The sequence below is a fragment of the Ranitomeya variabilis genome, chromosome 1 (genome assembly GCF_051348905.1).
Source record: "Ranitomeya variabilis isolate aRanVar5 chromosome 1, aRanVar5.hap1, whole genome shotgun sequence".
In the NCBI taxonomy this organism is placed as follows: domain Eukaryota; kingdom Metazoa; phylum Chordata; class Amphibia; order Anura; family Dendrobatidae; genus Ranitomeya; species Ranitomeya variabilis.
In genome coordinates, this window is record NC_135232.1 from 336,251,489 (window position 1) to 336,276,768 (window position 25,280).

Below are 25,280 nucleotides of genomic sequence, written 5' to 3' on the forward strand. Positions count from 1 at the left end.
ACACCCGGCTCCGCTCCGTACACCTCGTGCACACCCGGCTCCGCTCCGTACACCTCGTGCACACCCGGCTCCGCTCCGTACACCTCATGCACACCCGGCTCCGCTCCGTACACCTCATGCACACCCGGCTCCGCTCCGTACACCTCATGCACACCCGGCTCCGCTCCGTACACCTCATGCACACCCGGCTCCGCTCCGTACACCTCATGCACACCCGGCTCCGCTCCGTACACCTCATGCACACCCGGCTCCGCTCCGTACACCTCATGCACACCCGGCTCCGCTCCGTACACCTCATGCACACCCGGCTCCGCTCCGTACACCTCATGCACACCCGGCTCCGCTCCGTACACCTCATGCACACCCGGCTCCGCTCCGTACACCTCATACACCCGGCTCCGCTCCGTACACCTCATGCACACCCGGCTCTGCTCCGTACACCTCATGCACACCCGGCTCTGCTCCGTACACCTCATGCACACCCGGCTCCGCTCCGTACACCTCATACACACCCGGCTCCGCTCCGTACACCTCATACACACCCGGCTCCGCTCCGTACACCTCATACACACCCGGCTCCGCTCCGTACACCTCATGCACACCCGGCTCCGCTCCGTACACCTCATACACACCCGGCTCCGCTCCGTACACCTCATACACACCCGGCTCCGCTCCGTACACCTCATGCACACCCAGCTCCGCTCCGTACACCTCATACACACCCGGCTCCGCTCCGTACACCTCATGCACACCCGGCTCCGCTCCGTACACCTCATACACACCCGGCTCCGCTCCGTACACCTCATGCACACCCGGCTCCGCTCCGTACACCTCATGCACACCCGGCTCCGCTCCGTACACCTCATGCACACCCGGCTCCGCTCCGTACACCTCATACACACCCGGCTCCGCTCCGTACACCTCATGCACACCCGGCTCTGCTCCGTACACCTCATGCACACCCAGCTCTGCTCCGTACACCTCATGCACACCCGGCTCCGCTCCGTACACCTCATACACACCCGGCTCCGCTCCGTACACCTCATACACACCCGGCTCCGCTCCGTACACCTCATGCACACCCGGCTCCGCTCCGTACACCTCATGCACACCCAGCTCTGCTCCGTACACCTCATGCACACCCGGCTCCGCTCCGTACACCTCATACACACCCGGCTCCGCTCCGTACACCTCATGCACACCCGGCTCCGCTCCGTACACCTCATGCACACCCAGCTCCGCTCCGTACACCTCATGCACACCCAGCTCTGCTCCGTACACCTCATACACACCCGGCTCCGCTCCGTACACCTCATGCACACCCAGCTCTGCTCCGTACACCTCATACACACACGGCTCCGCTCTGTACACCTCATACACACACTGCTCTGCTACATCCACCCAAACCCCTCCTGACCTCACACAAAAGCTTACCCTCCTCCAGCATGATGACAAACAGCACTGCACTACTGTCCTGCACTACACGGAAGCCCTTGATCATGTGACTCCGACTCCTCCCCTCCTGTGACCTCATCACAGGTCCTGTGCGCACAGAGCAGTGGCAGCTATAGTAGTGGTGTGCGGCTCTCTGCGGTGGAGGGGCTCTGCTGCGGGTCAAGTGCAGTCCCACCCGTGATCGCGAGTGCACGCGCAGCAGGGCCTGTAAGGAAGAATTATTTAAAGGGCCGGCGGCCCATTTTGTAGCTTAGAGTTCTTAGGAGCCCGCCCAGTCTGCTGGACTGGGTGGGCCCCTAAGCACTGCGGGCCCCGTCGCAATTGCGACCCCTGCGACCGCGGTAGTTACGCCCCTGGCCGCGGGCACAGCGGGGCCAGGTAGCATTATGGGACCTGCGGCTGCGCCCACCGCAGGGCCTGGGGAACATCATGGGGCCTGTGGCTGCATCCACCGGGGGGCCTGGTGGCATCATGGGACCTGCGGCTGCGACCGCCGCCAGTTCTCCTCCCTGGTCGGACATGTCCCTTCCCCCGTGCTAACCTTGCAGAGGTCTGACGTCTCTACTCCAGAGTCTGCAGCGGTTCCTCCTTTGCGCAGTCAGGTGCTTCTCCCGATCCTCTTTCCTGGGCTCCCAGTGTCCTCACTTGTGGCTCTCCTGTCAGCATGGCACCCGCTTCTGCAGCGCCCCAGAGTCCTGGTCGTTGCAGTACTGTGGCTCCGCCGCTAAGGGGGGCTATGGTACGTCTGATGGCACTGAAGGAGTTCATCTGACCAGGTATCACATACACCAATACATTTCACAGTCGGGCCTCCAGGGGGAGCTAAGGGTACTATTCATTAGGCCACTCCTCACATACTGGTAAAACTGGGGGTCAGGCAGGAAGTTAGGGAGAACGCTGACTGGGTTGGAACCAGGCAACACCTTGTGGCAGAGGGTGTTGTAGGGGAAGATTCGGTAGGGTCCCTGTCAGGGGTGGGATCCTGACAGAGGCCTGGCAAACAGAGACAAAGCTACGGGACCGCGCCTGCACTTCATAGCGGCGGTGCCCTAAGAAAGGACAAGAAGCGAGATTTATTGTGCTGAGTGAGAAACGAGATCAAAGCAAGAAGGAGAATACCAGTAGGAGTCGTGCTGTAAGATCGAGGCAACATCCTACTGAGGCGTAAACAACCGGCGGCCGGAACGCCGAGGAGGTACAGAGCTCTAAGCCATACTTCAAACCAACGGCAGGACAGTCAGTCACAGGCGGGCTGTCTCACCTAAATCACCTACGCAGACATAGGGGGCAACCTTTGGAGAGGGGCGACTCTAGGGTCCCGGAAGAGCTCCGAGCCTACCCGTCATACGGGTGCGTCCCAACCATAACACCTGGGAGGGACGGAAGATTAGCAGAAGATCATCTAATCGAGTTGTGAGGGAACACGAGAAACAGACACAACAGTTGTGGGGACTATCCCGTAAGCACAGCAGGGGAGGACCACAACACATAGCGCTAGCAGGAAGGCACAGATTTCCACCTGCAAGGAGAACTCTGGAGGTGCCATTGGACCGGCCGGACTTGCGCAGCCTGGTGAACCGTATTCTGGACTGAGGACCCAGAGACCTTCAGTAAAGAGGTAATGAGACTGCAACCTGGTGTCCTCGTTATTTACTGCACCGCACCACCACCACTATCCACATCTATTACTGTACGCCCCTCAGCAGGGTCACGGACCGGGTCTAGCCACCGTGACAACCCCAGAGCAGAGACTCAGAGGCCCGGTACCGGGTACCCCTCGGCCCTGCGGCAGTGGGGGCGCTACACTTCCTCTTCTCTCTTTTTTTGGCTCCGCCTATGAAGGTATGCCCCTTTCTTCTCCTCGCACACCAAGTTGCCCAGCATTGGCGCATTACAGGCCAATTGTCACAGTCTCTGGCACACAATACCCGGTGATGCCGGGGCACGAAATCCTGTGCGTGGCGCCAAGTTGGGTCGCCCACCAGAGCCCGGGGTTACTCGGTACTGGGTCCAGTCGTTGTTAAAGGGGTGGTCACTGTGGCGGTAACCCGGTCCGTGGCCCTGGGCGCCCAAGTAAAAGGAATAGTTTTTAAAGAGAGTTGTAAAGCAATAAAAGTTTGTGACATCACCTGTGGTACTCGGTCAGGGGTGACCGACGCTGCTTAAAGAGGTCCTCTGGGGGTGATGGTACGGCAGCAAGGTGGTATCACTTCCCACAGGTGATGCTGGGTTCTGTTATGATCCCTAGTGGCTGAGGATCACAAATAGACCAGCAAGTGATTAAACTAAGGACGAGCTCTAGAGAGATGGTAACTGGACTGATCGCAAATCTGAACCTATCCAACACAACTAGAGGTAGCCGGTGAACGTGCCTAAAAAATTACTAGACATCTCAAGCCAGCCTGAGGAACTAGCTACCCCTAAAGAGAAAGAAAGACCTCGCTTGCCTCCAGAGAAATAATCCCCAAAGATATAGAAGCCCCCCAACAAATATTAACGGTGAGGTAAGAAGAAGGCACATACATAGGGATGAAATCAGATTCAGCAAAAGAGGCCCACTAGTACTAGAAAGCAGAAAAATAGAGCAAGGGTCTATGCGATCAATAAAAAACCCTTACAAAATATCCATCCTGAGATTTCAAGAACCCACACACCAACTAACGGTGTGTGGGGAGAAACTCAGCCCACTAGAGCAACCAGCAAGCGAGGGAATTACATTTTAGCAAGCTGGAACAGAAAACATGATAAACACTGCTGATCAAAAAATGAGCAAACAAAACTTAGCTTGTCCTGGATGGACTGGGAGCAAGGTAGTCAGAAAGAATCTGAGTAGCACTGATTACATCGACAGCCGGCAACAAGTGAAAGTAAAACAGAGCTATATAGGAACCTCCCAGAGGATAATGAACCAGCTGATAGCCAGAGACCAGCAGGATAACAGACAAAGCCACCAGGGGGAGCCCAAAGCAAAAGTCACACCATACCACCAGTGACCACAAGAGGGAGCCTGAACACAGAGTTCACAACAGGGTTCCCAGGATTCCCGGTGTACTGGGCAGGGATGGTGTGGTGCTGGTAATAAACGGAGGACACGGGGTTGCAGTTTCTTTATATGGTTTACTGTTGTAGACAGCCTCAGTCCAGTGTACCGGCAACAGGTGTCGATGGAGTCCAGGCAGCCTGAAAATAAGTGGGAATTCCTTTGTCAGGTCAGTTTGGGAACCTTCCACTATGTGTTGGTTACTAGTTCCTTGCTGCCTGTGGCTTCCTGACAGTCCCTGCATGGTATGTAACGCGAGCGTTTCCCTTGGGGTCTCTATACACGGGGACTCTGGGCTCTGGTTGTTACTGTACCTCAAGTGTAGTGTGAGCAAGTCACTTTCAGCTTCCTGCCCTCCGGTTCTGCAGTGGGACTTGTATTTCCCGGTGCCCGTTTTCTGCGCCTCTGCCTGGAAGGAGCCCAGTCATGGCTCCCTTCCAGCTCTCTAGTTCTCCTGTGCTCCTTCACTGTTCCTTGTCTGCACCAGACTAACTAACTAACTCCTCCTCCAGACCAGAATGTATATCATCTAGGGAAGCTCCCCTGAAAACTGGGTTCAGAGCTCCCCCTTCTGGCTTAGAGTCAGAATGTGTTGAATGTACAGCTTACCTGCCAAAAGGATTCTCCCTGTTTTCAGGTAAGGCATCACCAGGTACCTGAACTCCTGGGGTGCAACATTTACACAGCGTCTCAACTTTTTTGGAATTGGGGTTGTAGAAAATATCTGAGTACATACATAGTTTGGGGCCCAATAGAGCATACAAAGGCCATGCAGCTCCATACTAAGGATCTGCAATGTTTACATGCACATGGATCCTAAGAAATAGGAATTAAAATGGCTATTTTGGTGATCTCACTGTACAAAAAGTCATCAACTATAACTACCGTATATACTCGAGTATAAGCCGAGATTTTCAGCCCGAAAAAATGGGCTGAAATTGCCCCTCTCAGGCTTATACTCGAGTCATGGAAGGCGGGGGGCTTAGCGGGTGAGGGGGAGCGACGCCTGTCAAATACTCACATGCTCCCAGCTCTCCTGGCGCGGTCCCCGCATGTCCCATGGTCTTCGGGCGCGGCAGCTTCTTCCCCTGTTCAGTGGTCACTGGTACCGCTCATTAAAGTAATGAATATGGACTCCACTCCCATAGGGGTGGAGCTGCATATTCATTGCTGTAATGAGCGGTGCCACGTGACCGCTCACTACAGGAAGAAGCTGATGCTCCCGGAGATGTGGGACATGCAGGGACCGCGCCGGGAGCAGGTGAGTATGTCATATTCACCTTTCCGCGTTCCACCACCGCCTCGTCTTCCGCATCCTCTGCAGTGACTGTTCAGGTCAGAGGGCGCGATGATGTATTACTGTGCGCGCCGCCCTCTGCCTGACCAGTAAGTGCGGAGAGTTGGGACGCTGAGGAGCAGCGGGCAGCGACGAGAGGTGAGTATGTCATTTTTTTTTTCGTGCAGCAGCAGCATTACATGTGGCACAATGCTATATGGAGCGTCTATGGGGCCATAAAGAACTGCATGGAGCATTATATGGGGCATCTATGGGGTCATAACTGCATGGAGCATTATATGGGGCATCTATGGGGCCATAACTGCATGGAGCATTATATGGGGCATCTATGGGGCCATATTTGCATGGAGCATTATATGGAGAATCTATGGGGCCATAACTGCATGGAGCATTATATGGGGCATTATATGGGGCATCTATGGGGCCATAAAGAACTGCATGGAGCATTATATGGAGCATCTATGGGACCATAAAGAACTGCATGGAGTATGATATGGGGCATCTATGGGGCCATAAAGAACTGCATGGAGCATTATATGGGGCATATTTGTATATGGAGCATCTTATGGGGCCATAATGAACAGTATGCAGCATTATATGGGGCTCCTGATTCAATATGGATATTCAAAAACACTAAACCTACTGATGTCTCAATTAATTTTACTTTTACTGGTATCTATTTTTATTTTTGACATTTACTGGTAGCTGCTGCATTTTCCACCCTATGCTTATACTCGTCAATAAGTTTTCCCAGTTTTTTGTTGCAAAATTAGGGGGGTCGGCTTATACTCGAGTATATACGGTACTCCGTTGCTTGGTGCTTTAGTCATGTCAAAAAGTAAGAAAATTCCATGTAAATTTCTTTTTCTTTTTCAACATATGTCAACATATGGTATTTGATTTTCATTTCACATGTAAAGTGCCATGGAATAAATGGCGCTATAATAATAAATAATAATTTAATATATCCAAGCAAAATTTATATAAAAATACAAAAAGAAAAAATCACTCCACATTAACGGCAATAATTTATTAAATTAAAATATCACAGTTATTGTATGCTACATATTTCTATGGCTCCGTTAGCAGGTATTACTTATACCAGTCTGTTACATCAACTGCGTTTTCCTACACATAAATAGAGCTGTAACCCTATTTTAAAGCAGATCTGTCACCATAATTTGCTTTCCTGTGATATGGCTGCTTATTAAGGTGACAGGTTCGCTGTACTATTAGATCAAATGTCAGAAAAATAAAATATCATGCCGTTATGTTAATAGTACCTAAGACAGAGTAGACAGACCGCGCGGGGAGCAGGTGAGTATTGGGGGGGCAGTGCGTTATATTCACCTGTTCCTCGTTCCACCGTCGACGCCGCTGTGTCTTCTGCGTCCTCTGCAGTGACGCTCAGGTCAGAGGGCACGATGACAAGATTAGTGTGCGCGCCGCCCTCTGCCTGAGCGTCAGTGCGGAGGACGGGGAAGACACAGCGCCGTTCGGCGGAGGAACGGAGGACAGGTGACTATAGCAAGTGCCGGGGGCCTGAGCGCAACAGCATATGGGGCAAATATCTCTATGGAGCATCTTATGGGGCCATGTGAAGCGTTATATGGGGCAAATATTTCTATGGAGCATCTTATGAGGCCATGTGCAGCATTATATGCAGGCAAATATCTCTATCGTGCATCTTATGGGGCCATAATCAGCATTTTTGCAGCATTATACAGGGCACCTCTCCATTACTAACAGTCTTAATGGCACCTTACATTAGCAAGAATCACATTAACCCTTTATTACCCCATATCCCACCGCTACTCGGGAGTGGGAAGAGAGAGGCTAAGTGCCAGAATAGGCGCATCTTACAACAGATGTGCCTTTTCTGGGGTGGCTGGGGGCAGATGTTTTTAGCCGGGGGGGGGGCAATAACCATGGTCCCTCTCTAGGCTATTAACCCCTTCATGACCCAGCCTATTTTGGCCTTAATGACCTTGCCGTTTTTTGCAATTCTGACCAGTGTCCCTTTATGAGGTAATAACTCAGGAACGCTTCAACGGATCCTAGCGATTCTGAGATTGTTTTTTCGTGACATATTGGGCTTCATGTTAGTGGTAAATTTAGGTCGATAATTTCTGAGTTTATTTGTGAAAAAAACGGATATTTGGTGAAAATTTTGAAAATTTCGCAATTTTCACATTTTGAATTTTTATTCTGTTAAACCAGAGAGTTATGTGACACAAAATAGTTAATAACTAACATTTCCCACATGTCTACTTTACATCAGCACAATTTTGGAAACAAATATTTTTTTTGCTAGGAAGTTATAAGGGTTCAAATTTGACCAGTGATTTCTCATTTTTACAACAAAATTTACAAAACCATTTTTTTTAGGGACCACCTCACATTTGAAGTCAGTTTGAGGGTTCTATATGGCTGAAAATACCCAAAAGTGACACCATTCTAAAAACTGCACCCCTCAAGGTGCTCAAAACCATATTCAAGAAGTTTATTAACCCTTCAGGTGTTTCACAGCAGCAGAAGCAACATGGAAGGAAAAAATTTACATTTAACTTTTTAGTCACAAAAATTATATTTTAGCAACAATTTTGTTATTTTCCCAAGGGTAAAAGGAGAAACTGGAATACGAAAGTTGTTGTGCAATTTGTCCTGAGTACGCTGATACCTCATATGTGTGGGTAAACCACTGTTTGGGCGCACGGCAGGGCTCGGAAGGGAAGGAGCGCCATTTGACTTTTTGAATGAAAAATTGGCTCCAATCTTTAGCGGACACCATGTCGCGTTTGGAGAGCCCCCGTGTGCCTAAACATTGGAGCTCCCCCACAAGTGACCCCATTTTGGAAACTAGACCCCCCAAGGAACTTATCTAGAAGCATAGTGAGCACTTTAAACCCCCATGTGCTTCACAAATTAATCCGTAAAAATGAAAAAGTACTTTTTTTTCGCAAAAACATTATTTTAGCCTCAATTTTTTCATTTTCACATGGGCAACAGGATAAAATAGATCCTAAAATTTGTTGGACAATTTCTTCTGAGTACACCGATACCTCACATGTGGGGGTAAACCACTGTTTGGGCACATGGTAAGGCTCAGCAGGGAAGGAGCGCCATTTGACTTTTTGAATGAAAAAGTATCTCCATCGCTAGCGGACACCATATCAGGTTTGGAGAGCCCCTGTGTGCCTAAACATTAGAGCTCCCCCACAAGTGACCCCATTTTGGAAACTAGACCCCCCAAGGAACTTATCTAGAAGCATCGTGAGCACTTTAAACCCTCAGGTGCTTCACAAATTAATCCGTAAAAATGAAAAAGTACTTTTTTTTCACACAAAATTTCTTTTAGCCTCAATTTTTTCATTTTCACATGGGCAACAGGATAAAATGGATCCTAAAATTTGTTGTGCAATTTCTCCTGAGTACGCCGATACCTCATATGTGGGGGTAAACCACTGTTTGGGTGCACGGCAAGGCTCGGAAGGGAAGGCGCGCCATTTGACTTTTTGAATGGAAAATTAGCTCCAATCGTTAGCGGACACCATGTCGTGTTTGGAGAGCCCCTGTATGCCTAAACATTGGAGCTCCCCTACAAGTGACCCCATTTTGGAAACTAGACCCCCCAAGGAACTTATCTAGATGCATAGTGAGCACTTAAAACCCCCAGGTGCTTCACAGAAGTTTATAACGCAGAGCCATGAAAATAAAAAATTATTTTTCTTTCCTCAAAAATGATTTTTAGCCCAGAATTTTTTATTTTCCCAAGGGTAATAGGAGAAATTGGACCCCAAATATTGTTGTCCAGTTTGTCCTGAGTACAATGATACCCCATATGTGGGGGTAAACCACTGTTTGGGCGCACGGCAGGGCTCGGAAGGGAAGGCACGCCATTTGGCTTTTTGAATGGAAAATTAGCTTCAATCATTAGCGGACACCATGTAGCGTTTGGAGAGCCCCTGTGTGCCTAAACATTGGAGCTCCCACACAATTGACCCCATTTTGGAAACTAGACCTCCCATGGAACTAATCTAGATGTGCGGTGAGCACTTTGAACCCCCAAGTGCTTCACAGAAGTTTATAACGCAGAGCCATGAAAATAAAAAATAATTTTTCTTCTCTCAAAAATGATTTTTTAGCCCACAATTTTTTATTTTCCCATGAGTAACAGGAGAAATTTGACCCCAAAAGTTGTTGTCCAGTTTCTCCTGAGTACGCTGATACCCCATATGTGGGGGTAAACCACTGTTTGGGCACATGCCGGGGCTCGGAAGGGAAGTAGTGACGATTTGGAATGCAGACTTTGATGGAATGGTCTGCGGGCATCATGTTACGTTTGCAGAGCCCCTGATGTGCCTAAACAGTAGAAACACCCCACAAGTGACCCCATTTTGGAAACTAGACCCCCCAAGGAACTTATCTAGATGTGTGGTGAGCACGTTCAACCCCCAAGTGCTTCACAGAAGTTTACAACGCAGAGCTGTGAAAACAAAAAATAATTTTTCTTTCCTCAAAAAATGTTTTAGCAAGCAATTTTTTATTTTCACAAGGGTAACAGGAGAAATTGGACCCCAATATTTGTTGCCCAGGTTGTTGTGAGTACGCTGATACCCCACATGTGGGGGTAAACCACTGTTTGGGCGCACGTCAGGGCTCGGAAGGGAAGTAGTGACATTTGAAATGCAGACTTTGATGGAATGGTCTGCGGGCGTCACGTTGCACTTGCAGAGCCCCTGATGTACCTAAACAGTAGAAACACCCCACAAGTGACCCCTTTTTGGAAACTAGACCCCCTAAGGAACTTATCTAGATGTGTGGTGAGCACGTTCAACCCCCAAGTGCTTCACAGAAGTTTACAACGCAGAGCCGTGAAAATAAAAAATCGTTTTTCTTTCCTCAAAAAAGATGTTTTAGCAAGCAATTTTTTATTTTCACAAGGGTAACAGGAGAAATTGGACCCCAATATTTGTTGCCCAGTTTGTTGTGAGTACGCTGATACCCCATATGTGGGGGTAAACCACTGTTTGGGCGCACATCAGGGCTCGGAAGGGAAGTAGTGACATTTGAAATGCAGACTTTGATGGAATGGTCTGCGGGCATCACGTTGCATTTGCAGAGCCCCTGATGTGCCTAAACATTAGAAACACTCCACAAGTGACCCCTTTTTGGAAACTAGACCCCCCAAGGAACTTATCTAGATGTGTGGTGAGCACTTTCAAACCCCAAGTGCTTCACAGAAGTTTATAACGCAGAGCCGTGAAAATAAAAAATAATTGTTCTTTCCTCAAAAATTATGTTTTAGCAAGTCATTTTTTATTTTCGCAAGGGTAACAGGAGAAATTGGACCCCAATAGTTGTTGCCCAGTTTGTCCTGAGTACGCTTGTACCCCATATGTGGGGGTAAACCACTGTTTGGGCGCACGTCGGGGCTTGGAAGGGAGGGAGCACCATTTGACTTTTTAAACGCAAGATTGGCTGGAATCAATGGTGGCGCCATGTTGCGTTTGGAGACCCCTGATGTGCCTAAACAGTGGAAACCCCTCAATTCTAACTTCAACACTAACCCCAACACACCCCTAACCCTAATCCCAACTGTAGCCATAAACCTAATCACAACCCTAACCCCAACACACCCCTAACCACAACCCTAACCCCAACACACCCGTAACCCTAATCCCAACCCTAACCCTAATCCTAACCCTAATCCCAACCCTTACCCTAATCCCAACCCTAACCACAACTGTAACCCCAACACACCTCTAACCCTATCCGTAACCCTAACCACAAGCCTAATCTTAACCCTATTTCCAATCCTAGCCCTAATTCCAACCCTAAATCTAATTCCAACCCTAACCCTAAGGCTATGTGCCCACATTGCGGATTCGTGTGAGATTTTTCCGCACCATTTTTGAAAAATCCGCAGGTAAAAGGCACTGCGTTTTACCTGCGGATTTACAGCGGATTTCCAGTGTTTTTTTGTGCGGATTTCACCTGCGGATTCCTATTGAGGAACAGGTGTAAAACGCTGCGGAATCCGCACAAAATTGACATGCTGTGGAAAATACAACACAGCGTTTCCACACGGTATTTTCCGCACCATGGGCACAGCGGATTTGGTTTTCCATAGGTGTACATGGTACTGTAAACCTGATGGAAAACTGCTACGAATTCGCAGCGGCCGATCCGCTGCGGATCCGCGGCCAATCCGCTGCGGATCCGCGGCCAATCCGCTGCGGATCCGCGGCCAATCCGCTGCGGATTCGCGGCTAATCCGCTGCGGATCCGCTGCGAAATCCGCACTGTGTACACATGCCCTAACCCTAACCCTACCCCTAACCCTAACCCTAGTTCTAACCCTAACCTTAGTGGAAAAAGAAAAAAAAAATTTCTTTTTTTTTTTATTATTGTCCCTACCTATGGGGGTGATAAAGGGGGGGGGTCATTTACTATTTTTTTTATTTTGATCGCTGTGATAGAACCTTTCACAGCGACCAAAATGTACAGGGAATGAATCTGCCGGCCGGCAGATTCGGCGGGCGCACTGCGCATGCGCCCGCCATTTTGGAAGATGGCGGCGCCCATGGAGAAGACGGACGGACGCCCGGAGGCTCGGTAAGTATGAGGGGGGGGATCTGAGCATGGGGGGTGGATCGGAGGACGGGGGGGTGGCATCGGAGCACGGGGGGAGCGGGCAGGAGGACGGGGGAGCGGACAGGACGACTTAGGGGGGCGGACCACATAACGGAGGACTGGGGAGGAGATCGGTGGGTGTGGGGGGGGACAGATTAGGTTTTCCAGCCATGGCCAATGATATTGCAGCATCGGCCATGGCTGGATTGTAATATTTCACCAGTTTTTTAGGAGAAATATTACAAATCGCTCTGATTGGCAGTTTCACTTTCAACAGCCAATCAGAGCGATCGTAGCCACGGGGGGGGTGAAGCCACCCACCCTGGGCTGAAGTACCACTCCCCCTGTCCCTGCAGATCGGGTGAAATTGGAGTTAACCCTTTCACCCGATCTGCAGGGACGCGATCATTCCATGACGCCACATAGGCGTCATGGGTCGGATTGGCACGGGTTTTCATGACGCCTACGTGGCGTCAAAGGTCGGGAAGGGGTTAATATCTGCCCTCAGTCACTGGCTTTCCCACTCTGGCGGAGAAAATTGCGTGGGAGCCCACGCCAGTTTTTTCCGTGATTTAACCCTTTATTTTAACACCTAGAGCTCCCAAATTTTACACACAGACACTTCTAACATTATTAGTGAGGAATATGTAAAAATATAAGGGATATGAAATGGTTTACTGTATGTAAAACATGTCTCATATCCTGTCGGGTTTGGTAAGGAGATAGCAAAAGCCGGCAATTGAATTACCAGCTTTTCTGCTATCTAGCTCTGTATTAAATATAAATATATACTGTGTATATTGTAGTATAGTGGCCCCTGTGGCAGCTAGGGGGCGCTGTGTGTGCTCCTTGGGATATGCATTGAGGCATATCTGTTGTGATAATGGTGGTAAAACAGTGACTGGCAGTGTTGTGAATGGCCGATATGTGTCGCAGAGGGAGTATGCGTGGTAAGTCTGATGCAATGTTATTCTGGGACCTGTACTCCCTCAAGAGTGTGTATATCTAAGGTGTAGTTGTAAGGGAGACTTACTAGGCTAGTGGTGTGAGATGGGTGGGACAAACTAGCCACACATCCACACTCCCACCTGTGGGAGTGGTTAGTACTATATAATGTGACTGAAGGATGGTCACATGGGCTCTGAGTGTGGATCTGAATGGTCTGTGCTCGAAGGTCCTGGAGTGGTGAGGTTGAGAGTGACATAGGTGGGAGACCTTGTTACAAAAATGTGGTGACTAAAAGGTCTGTTGACACAGACAGGTGGTGACTTGGCGGCTTAAGTTCAAGACTTAAGGTACCGTCACACTAAGCGACGCTGCAGCGATACAGACAACGATGCCGATCGCTGCAGCGTCGCTGTTTGGTCGCTGGAGAGCTGTCACACAGACCGCTCTCCAGCGACCAACGATGCCGAGGTCCCTGGGTAACCAGGGTAAACATCGGGTTGCTAAGCGCAGGGCCGCGCTTAGTAACCCGATGTTTACCCTGGTTACCAGTGTAAAATGTAAAAAAACAAACACTACATACTCACCTTCGCGTCCCCCGGCGTCCGCTTCCTACACTGACTGACTGAGCAGACGCTTGGTAAGCCTGCAGCCCTGCACAGCAGATCGTCGATCTGACAGAGTGCTGTGAACACTGTCAGATCAATGATCTGTAATGTCCCCCCCTGGGACAAAGTAAAAAAAGTAAAAAAAAAATTCCCCACATGTGTGTAAAAAAAAAATAAAAAAAATATCCTAAATAAAGAAAAAAATATATATATTATTCCCATAAATACATTTCTTTAGCTAAATAAAATAAAAAAATAATAAAAGTACACATATTTAGTATCGCCGCGTCCGTAACGACCCAACCTATAAAACTGCCCCACTAGTTAACCCCTTCAGTAAACACCGTAAGGAAAAAAAAAAAAAAACAAGGCAAAAAACAACGCTTTATTATCATACCGCCGAACAAAAAGTGGAAAAACACGCGATCAAAAAGACTGATATAAATAACCATGGTACCGCTGAAAACATCATCTTGTCCCGCAAAAAACGAGCCACCACACAGCATTATCAGCAAAAAAATAAAAAAGTTATAGTCCTGAGAATAAAGCGATACCAAAATAATTATTTTTTCTATAAAATAGTTTTTATCGTATAAAAGCGCCAAAACATAAAAAAAAGATATAAATGAGATATCGCTGTAATCGTACTGACCCGATGAATAAAACTGCTTTATCAATTTTACCAAACGCGGAACGGTATAAACGCCTCCCCCAAAAGAAATTCATGAATAGCTGGTTTTTGATCACTCTGCCTCACAAAAATCGGAATAAAAAGCGACCAAAAAATGTCATGTGTCCGAAAATGTTACCAATAAAAACGTCAACTCGTCCCGCAAAAAACAAGATCTCACATGACTCTGTGGACTCAAAAATGGAAAAATTACAGCTCTCAAAATGTGGTAACGCAAAAAATATTTTTTGCAATGAAAAGCGTCTTTCAGTGTGTGACGGCTGCCAATCATAAAAACCCGCTATAAAAGTAAATCAAACCCCCCTTCATCACCCCCTTAGTTAGGGAAAAATAAAAAAATTAAAAAATGTATTTATTTCCATTTTCCCATTAGGGTTAGGGTTAGGGCTAGAGTTAGGACTAGAGTTAGGGCTAGGGTTAGGGCAAGGGTTAGGGCTAGGGTTAGGGCAAGGGTTGGGGCTAGGGTTAGGGTTAGGGTTAGGGCTAGGGTTGGGGCTAGGGTTAGGGTTAGGGCTAGGGTTAGGGCTAGTGTTGGGGCTAGGGTTAGGGCTAGGGTTAGGGCTAGGGTTAGGGCTAGTGTTACGGCTAGTGTTAGGGCTAGTGATAGGGCTAGGGTTATTGCTAGGGTTAGGGCTAGGGTTAGGGTTGGGGCTAGGGTTAGGGCTAGGGTTAGGGCTAGGGTTAGGGCTAGTATTACGGCTAGTGTTAGGGCTAGTGATAGGGCTAGGGTTATTGCTAGGGTTAGGGCTAGGGTTGGGGCTAGGGTTGGGGCTACAGTTAGGGTTGGGGCTAAAGATAGGGTTAGGGTTTGGATTACATTTACGGTTGGGAATAGGGTTGGGTGTGTCTGGGTTAGAGGAGTGGTTAGGGTTACTGTTGGGATTAGGGTAAGGGGTGTGTTTGGATTAGGGTTTCAGTTATAATTGGGGGGTTTCCACTGTTTAGGCACATCAGGGGCTCTCCAAATGGGACATGGCATCCGATCTGAATTCCAGCCAATTCTGCGTTTAAAAAGGAAAACAGTGCTCCTTCCCTTCAGAGCTCTCCCATGTGCCCAAACAGGGGTTTACCCCAACATATGGGGTATCAGCGTACTCAGGACAAATTGGACATCATCTTTTGGGGTCCAATTTCTCCTGCTACCCTTGGGAAAATACAAAACTGGGGGCCAAAAAATAAGTTTTGTGGGAAAAAAAAGATTTTTTATTTTCACGGCTCTGCGTTGTAAACTGTAGTGAAACACTTGGGGGTTCAAAGTTCTCACAACACATCTAGATAAGTTCCTTGGGGGGTCTAGTTTCCGATATGGGGTCATTTGTGGGGGGTTTGTACTGTTTGGGTACATCCGGGGCTCTGCAAATGCAACGTGACGCCTGCAGACCAATCCATTTAAGTCTGCATTCCAAATGGCGCTCCTTCCCTTCCGAGCTGTCATGCGCCCAAACAGTGGTTCCCCCTCACATATGGGGTATCAGCGTACTCAGGACAAATTGGACAACAACTTTTGGGGTCCAATTTATCCTGATACCCTTGTGAAAATACAAAACTGGGGGCTAAAAAATCATTTTTGTGAAAAAAAAAAAAAGAATTTTTATTTTCACGGCTCTGCGTTATAAACTGTAGTGAAACACTTGGGGGTTCAAAGCTCTCAAAACACATCTAGATAAGTTCCTTAGGGGGTCTACTTTCCAAAATGGTGTCACTTGTGGGGGTTTTTAATGTTTAGGCACATCAGGGGCTCTCCAAACGCAACATGGCATCCCATCTTAATTCCAGTCAATTTTGCATTGAAAAGTAAAATAGCGCTCCCTCCCTTCCGAGCTCTGCTATGCGCCCAAACAGTGCTTTACCCCCACATATGGGGTATCGTCGTACTCAGGACAAATTGCACAACAACGTTTGTGGTCTAATTTCTTCTCTTACCCTTGGGGAAATAAAAAAATGGGGGCGAAAAGATCATTTTTGTGAAAAAATATGATTTTGTATTTTTACGGCTCTGCATTATAAACTTCTGTGAAGCACTTGTTGGGTCAAAGTGCTCAACACACATCTAGATAAGTTCCTTAAGGGGTCTACTTTCCAAAATGGTGTCACTTGTGGGGGGTTTCAATGTTTAGGCACATCAGGGGCTCTCCAAACGCAACATGGCGTCCCATCTCAATTCCAGTCAATTTTGCATTGAAAAGTTAAATGGCGCTCCTTCCCTTCCGAGCTCTGCCCTGCGCCCAAACAGTGGTTTACACCCACATATGGGGTATCAGCGTACTCAGGACAAATTGCACAACAATTTTTGGGGTCCAATTTCTTCTCTTACCCTTGGGAAAATAAAAAATTGGGGGCAAAAAGATCATTTTTGTGAAAAAATATGATTTTTTATTTTTACAGCTCTGCATTATAAACTTCTGTGAAGCACTTGTTGGGTCAAAGTGCTCACCACACATCTAGATAGGTTCCTTAGGGGGTCTACTTTCCAAAATGGTTTCACTTGTGGGGGGTTTCAATGTTTAGGCACATCAGGGGCTCTCCAAATGCAACATGGCGTCCCATCTCAATTCCAGTCAATTTTGCATTGAAAAGTCAAATGGCGCTCCTTTCCTTCCGAGCTCTGCCATGCGCCCAAACAGTGGTTTACCCCCACATATGGGTTATCAGCGTACTCAGGACAAATTGTACAACAAATTTTGGGGTCTATTTTCTCCTGTTACCCTTGGTAAAATAAAACAAATTGGAGCTGAAATAAATTTTGTGTGAAAAAAAGTTAAATGTTTATTTTTATTTAAACATTCCAAAAATTCCTGTGAAACACCTGAAGGGTTAATAAACTTCTTGAAAGTGGTTTTGAGTACCTTGAGGGGTGCAGTTTTTAGAATGGTGTCACACTTGGGTATTTTCTATCATTTAGACCCCTCAAAATGACTTCAAATGAGATGTGGTCCCTAAAAAAAAATGGTGTTGTAAAAATGAGAAATTGCTGGTCAACTTTTAACCCTTATAACTCCGTCACAAAAAAAATTTTGGTTCCAAAATTGTGCTGATGTAAAGTAGACATGTGGGAAATGTTACTTATTAAGTATTTTGCATGACATATGTCTGTGATTTAAGGGCATAAAAATTCAAAGTTGGAAAATTGCAAAATTTTCAAAATTTTCGCCAAATATTCGTTTTTTGTACAAATAAACGCAAGTTATATCAAAGAAATTTTACCACTATCATGAAGTACAATATGTCACGAGAAAACTATGTCAGAATCGCCAAGATCCGTTGAAGCGTTCCAGAGTTATAACCTCATAAAGGGACAGTGGTCAGAATTGTAAAAATTGGCCCGGTCATTAACGTGCAAACCACCCTTGGGGGTGAAGGGGTTAAACTTAGGGGAAGAAACCTTCATAGGAACATGACGAGAAGACAACCAGACCAAATCCCCAACCCAAAGCCGGGAACCAACACACCGACGACGATTAGCAAAACGTTGCGCCTCCTTCTGAGACAACACCAAATTGTCCACCACATGAGCGCAAATTTGCTGCAACCTGTCCACCACAGAATCCACACCAGGACAATCAGAAGGCTCAACCTGCCCTGAAGAAAAACGAGGATGAAAACCAAAATTACAAAAAAAAAGGCGAAACCAAGGTAGCCGAACTAGCCCGATTATTAAGGGCAAACTCGGCCAATGGCAAGAAAGCCACCCAATCATCCTGATCAGCAAACACGAAGCATCTCAAATACGTTTCCAAAGTCTGGTTGGTTCGCTCGGTTTGGCCATTTGTCTGAGGATGAAATGCGGAAGAAAAAGACAAATCAATGCCCAGCCTAGCACAAAAGGCTCGCCAAAACCTAGAAACAAACTGGGAACCTCTGTCGGACACAATATTCTCCGGAATACCATGCAAACGAACCACATGCTGAAAAAACAATGAAACCAAATCAGAAGAGGAAGGCAACTTAGGCAAAGGCACCAAATGAACCATCTTAGAAAACCGGTCACAAACCACCCAGATAACTGACATCCTCTGGGAAACCGGAAGATCAGAAATAAAATCCATAGAAATATGCGTCCAAGGCCTCTCAGGGACCGGCAAAGGCAAAAGCAACCCACTAGCGCGGGAACAACAAGGCTTAGCCCGCGCACAAGTCCCACAGGACTGCACAAAATAACGCACATCCCGCGACAAAGAAGGCCACCAAAAAGACCTACCAACCAAATCTCTGTTACCAAAAATACCAGGATGACCAGCCAACACAGAACAATGAACCTCCGAAATCACCCTACTAGTCCATTTATCAGGAACGAACAGTTTCCCCACTGGACAGCGGTCAGGTTTGTCAGCCTGAAATTCCTGAAGGACCCGTCGTAGATCAGGGGAGATGGCAGAAAGAACCACCCCTTCCTTTAGAATGCCGACCGGTTCAAGGACCTCCGGAGTATCAAGCAAAAAGCTCCTAGAGAGGGCATCAGCTTTAATATTCTTAGAACCCGGAATGTTGTGAAATTGGATTTTGGGCTCCCCCGGTGGCCACTGGTGGAATTGAACTGGTGTGCATCATCCTCTCTGTTCACCTGTTTCCATCAGGATGTGGGAGTCGCTATTTATCCTTGCTCCTCTGTCACTTCCATGCCGGTCAACATTGTAATCAGAAGCCTTTCTGTGCATGTTCCTGCTGCTAGACAACTCCCAGCTAAGTTGGACTTAGTCCTTGTTTGTTTTTGCATTTTGTTCCAGTTCACAGCTGTAGTTTCGTTTCTGTGTCTGGAAAGCTCTTGTGATCTGAAATTGCCACTCTGATGTTATGAGTTAATACTAGAGTCTTAAAGTAATTTCAGGATGGTATTTTGATAGGGTTTTCAGCTGACCATGAAAGTGCCCTTTCTGTCTTCCTGCTATCTAGTAAGCGGACCTCAATTTTGCTAAACCTATTTTCATACTACGTTTGTCATTTCATCTAAAATCACCGCCAATATTTGTGGGGGCCTCTGTCTGCCTTTCGGGGAAATTTCTCTAGAGGTGAGCCAGGACTATATTTTCCTCTGCCAGGATTAGTTAGTCCTCCGGCCGGCGCTGGGCGTCTAGGGATAAAACGCAGGCTACGCTACCCGGCTACTGTTAGTTGTGCGGCAGGTTTAGTTCATGGTCAGTTTAGTTTCCATCCTTCCAAGAGCTAGTTCTTATGTTTGCTGGGCTATGTTCTCTTGCCATTGAGAACCATAACAGTTTGACCGGCCCAAAAGGGTTAAATTAATTGACAGAGAAAGGAGAGAAAAGAGAAGTCTGCTGAAGATTTTTTTTTTTTTTTTTTTTTCTCAGTTCTGAGTGTGCTTGTAATTGAATCTCTTGCAAGTCTGCCTATATTGCAGCCTTTCTCTCTCTCTCTCTCCTTCTAATCCTGGAATGGCTCTGTGTTCACCTGTTTAAAATGGATATTCAGAGTTTAGCTGCAGGTTTGAATAATCTCACCACGAAAGTTCAAAACTTACAAGATTTTGTTGTTCATGTTCCTATATCTGAACCTAGAATTCCTTTGCCTGAATTTTTCTCGGGGAATAGATCTTGCTTTCAAAATTTCAAAAATAATTGCAAGTTGTTTTTGTCCCTGAAATCTCGCTCTGCTGGAGATCCTGCTCAGCAGGTCAGGATTGTGATTTCTTTGCTCCGGGGCGACCCTCAGGATTGGGCTTTTGCATTGGCTCCAGGGGATCCTGCGTTGCTCAATGTGGATGCGTTTTTTCTGGCCTTGGGGTTGCTTTATGAGGAACCTCAGTTAGAACTTCAGGCGGAAAAGGCCTTGATGTCCCTATCTCAGGGGCAAGACGAAGCTGAAATATACTGCCAGAAATTCCGTAAATGGGCTGTGCTTACTCAGTGGAATGAGTGCGCCCTGGCGGCGAATTTCAGAGAGGGTCTCTCTGATGCCATTAAGGATGTTATGGTGGGGTTCCCTGTGCCTGCGGGTCTGAATGAGTCCATGACAATGGCTATCCAGATCGATAGGCGTCTGCGGGAGCGCAAACCTGTGCACCATTTGGCGGTGTCTACTGAGAAGACGCCAGAGAATATGCAATGTGATAGAATTCTGTCCAGAAGTGAACGGCAGAATTTTAGACGAAAAAATGGGTTGTGCTTCTATTGCGGTGATTCAACTCATGTTATATCAGCATGCTCTAAGCGTACTAAGAAGCTTGATAAGTCTGTTTCAATTGGCACTTTACAGTCTAAGTTTATTCTATCTGTGACCCTGATTTGTTCTTTATCATCTATTACCGCGGATGCCTATGTCGACTCTGGCGCCGCTTTGAGTCTTATGGATTGGTCCTTTGCCAAACGCTGTGGGTATGATTTGGAGCCTCTTGAAACTCCTATACCCCTGAAGGGGATTGACTCCACCCCATTGGCTAGCAATAAACCACAATACTGGACACAAGTAACTATGCGGATTAATCCGGATCACCAGGAGATTATTCGCTTTCTTGTGCTGTATAACCTACATGATGTGTTGGTGCTTGGATTGCCATGGCTGCAATCTCATAACCCAGTCCTTGACTGGAAAGCTATGTCTGTGTTAAGCTGGGGATGTAAGGGGACGCATGGGGACGTACCTGTGGTTTCCATTTCATCATCTATTCCCTCTGAGATTCCTGAATTCTTGACTGAATATCGTGACGTTTTTGAAGAACCTAAGCTTGGTTCATTACCTCCGCACCGGGAGTGCGATTGTGCCATAGATTTGATTCCGGGTAGTAAATACCCTAAGGGTCGTTTATTTAATCTGTCTGTGCCTGAACATGCTGCTATGCGAGAATATATAAAGGAGTCCTTGGAAAAGGGACATATTCGTCCTTCGTCATCTCCCTTAGGAGCCGGTTTTTTCTTTGTGGCTAAGAAAGATGGCTCTTTGAGGCCGTGCATTGATTATCGGCTTTTGAATAAAATCACGGTTAAATATCAATATCCGTTGCCACTGCTGACTGATTTGTTTGCTCGCATAAAGGGGGCCAAGTGGTTCTCTAAGATAGATCTTCGTGGGGCGTATAATTTGGTGCGAATTAAGCAGGGGGATGAGTGGAAAACCGCATTTAATACGCCCGAGGGTCACTTTGAGTATTTGGTGATGCCTTTTGGTCTTTCAAATGCCCCTTCAGTCTTTCAGTCCTTTATGCATGACATTTTCCGTGATTATTTGGATAAATTTATGATTGTGTATCTGGATGATATTTTGATTTTTTCGGATGACTGGGACTCTCATGTCCAGCAGGTCAGGAGGGTTTTTCAGGTTTTGCGGTCTAATTCCTTGTGTGTGAAGGGTTCTAAGTGCGTTTTTGGGGTTCAAAAGATTTCCTTTTTGGGATATATTTTTTCCCCCTCTTCCATCGAGATGGATCCTGTCAAGGTTCAGGCTATTTGTGATTGGACGCAACCCTCTTCTCTTAAGAGTCTTCAGAAATTTTTGGGCTTTGCTAACTTTTATCGTCGATTTATTGCTGGTTTTTCTGATGTTGTTAAACCATTGACTGATTTGACTAAGAAGGGTGCTGATGTTGCTGATTGGTCCCCTGCTGCTGTGGAGGCCTTTCGGGAGCTTAAGCGCCGCTTTTCTTCCGCCCCTGTGTTGCGTCAGCCTGATGTTGCTCTTCCTTTTCAGGTTGAGGTCGACGCTTCTGAAATCGGAGCTGGGGCGGTTTTGTCGCAGAGAAGTTCCGATTGCTCCGTGATGAGACCTTGTGCTTTTTTCTCGCGTAAATTTTCGCCCGCCGAGCGGAATTATGATGTTGGGAATCGGGAGCTTTTGGCCATGAAGTGGGCTTTTGAGGAGTGGCGTCATTGGCTTGAGGGGGCTAGACATCAGGTGGTGGTATTGACTGACCACAAAAATCTAATTTATCTTGAGTCCGCCAGACGCCTGAATCCTAGACAGGCGCGCTGGTCGTTGTTTTTCTCTCGGTTTAATTTTGTGGTGTCCTACCTGCCGGGTTCTAAGAATGTTAAGGCGGATGCCCTTTCTAGGAGTTTTGAGCCTGACTCCCCTGGTAATTCTGAACCTACAGGTATCCTTAAGGATGGAGTGATATTGTCTGCCGTTTCTCCAGACCTGCGGCGGGCCTTGCAGGAGTTTCAGGCGGATAGACCTGATCGTTGCCCACCTGGTAGACTGTTTGTTCCTGATGATTGGACCAGTAAAGTCATTTCTGAGGTTCATTCTTCTGCGTTGGCAGGTCATCCTGGAATCTTTGGTACCAGGGATTTGGTGGCAAGGTCCTTCTGGTGGCCTTCCCTGTCTCGAGATGTGCGAGGCTTCGTGCAGTCTTGTGACGTTTGTGCTCGGGCCAAGCCTTGTTGTTCTCGGGCTAGTGGATTGTTGTTGCCCTTGCCTATCCCGAAGAGGCCCTGGACGCACATCTCGATGGATTTTATTTCGGATCTTCCTGTTTCTCAGAAGATGTCTGTCATCTGGGTGGTGTGTGATCGTTTCTCTAAGATGGTCCATTTGGTTCCCCTGCCTAAGTTGCCTTCTTCTTCCGAGTTGGTTCCTCTGTTTTTTCAAAATGTGGTCCGTTTGCATGGTATTCCGGAGAATATCGTTTCTGACAGAGGTACCCAATTCGTGTCTAGATTTTGGCGAGCATTCTGTGCTAGGATGGGCATAGATTTGTCTTTCTCGTCTGCTTTCCATCCTCAGACTAATGGCCAGACCGAGCGGACGAATCAGACCTTGGAGACATATTTGAGGTGTTTTGTGTCTGCAGATCAGGATGATTGGGTTGCTTTTTTGCCTTTAGCGGAGTTTGCCCTCAATAATCGGGCCAGCTCTGCCACCTTGGTGTCTCCCTTTTTCTGTAATTCGGGGTTTCATCCTCGATTTTCTTCTGGTCAGGTGGAATCTTCGGATTGTCCTGGAGTGGATGCTGTGGTGGAGAGGTTGCATCAGATTTGGGGGCAGGTAGTGGACAATTTGAAGTTGTCCCAGGAGAAGACTCAGCTTTTTGCCAACCGCCGGCGTCGGGTTGGTCCTCGGCTTTGTGTTGGGGACTTGGTGTGGTTGTCTTCCCGTTTTGTCCCTATGAGGGTTTCTTCTCCCAAGTTTAAGCCTCGGTTCATCGGCCCGTACAAGATATTGGAGATTCTTAACCCTGTGTCCTTCCGTTTGGACCTCCCTGCATCTTTTTCTATTCATAATGTTTTTCATCGGTCATTATTGCGCAGGTATGAGGTACCGGTTGTGCCTTCCATTGAGCCTCCTGCTCCGGTGTTGGTTGAGGGCGAGTTGGAGTACGTTGTGGAAAAAATCTTGGACTCCCGTGTTTCCAGACGGAAACTCCAGTATCTGGTCAAATGGAAGGGATACGGTCAGGAGGATAATTCTTGGGTGACTGCCTCTGATGTTCATGCCTCCGATTTGGTCCGTGCCTTTCATAGGGCTCATCCTGATCGCCCTGGTGGTTCTGGTGAGGGTTCGGTGCCCCCTCCTTGAGGGGGGGGTACTGTTGTGAAATTGGATTTTGGGCTCCCCCGGTGGCCACTGGTGGAATTGAACTGGTGTGCATCATCCTCTCTGTTCACCTGTTTCCATCAGGATGTGGGAGTCGCTATTTATCCTTGCTCCTCTGTCACTTCCATGCCGGTCAACATTGTAATCAGAAGCCTTTCTGTGCATGTTCCTGCTGCTAGACAACTCCCAGCTAAGTTGGACTTAGTCCTTGTTTGTTTTTGCATTTTGTTCCAGTTCACAGCTGTAGTTTCGTTTCTGTGTCTGGAAAGCTCTTGTGATCTGAAATTGCCACTCTGATGTTATGAGTTAATACTAGAGTCTTAAAGTAATTTCAGGATGGTATTTTGATAGGGTTTTCAGCTGACCATGAAAGTGCCCTTTCTGTCTTCCTGCTATCTAGTAAGCGGACCTCAATTTTGCTAAACCTATTTTCATACTACGTTTGTCATTTCATCTAAAATCACCGCCAATATTTGTGGGGGCCTCTGTCTGCCTTTCGGGGAAATTTCTCTAGAGGTGAGCCAGGACTATATTTTCCTCTGCCAGGATTAGTTAGTCCTCCGGCCGGCGCTGGGCGTCTAGGGATAAAACGCAGGCTACGCTACCCGGTTACTGTTAGTTGTGCGGCAGGTTTAGTTCATGGTCAGTTTAGTTTCCATCCTTCCAAGAGCTAGTTCTTATGTTTGCTGGGCTATGTTCTCTTGCCATTGAGAACCATAACACCGGAAGATACGAGACCACGAAATCAAAACGGGAGAAAAACAAAGACCATCGAGCCTGTCTAGGATTCAGCCGCTTGGCAGACTCGAGGTAAATCAGATTTTTATGATCGGTCAAAACCACAATGCGATGCTTGGCTCCCTCAAGCCAATGTCGCCATTCCTCGAACGCACACTTCATAGCCAACAATTCCCGATTGCCGACATCATAATTACGTTCAGCAGGCGAAAACTTTCGGGAAAAGAAGGCACATGGTTTCATCAAGGAACCATCAGAATTCCTCTGAGACAAAACGGCCCCTGCCCCAATCTCAGAAGCGTCAATCTCAACCTGAAATGGAAGAGAAACATCTGGCTGACGCAACACCGGAGCGGAAGTAAATCGGCGTTTAAGCTCCTGAAAGGC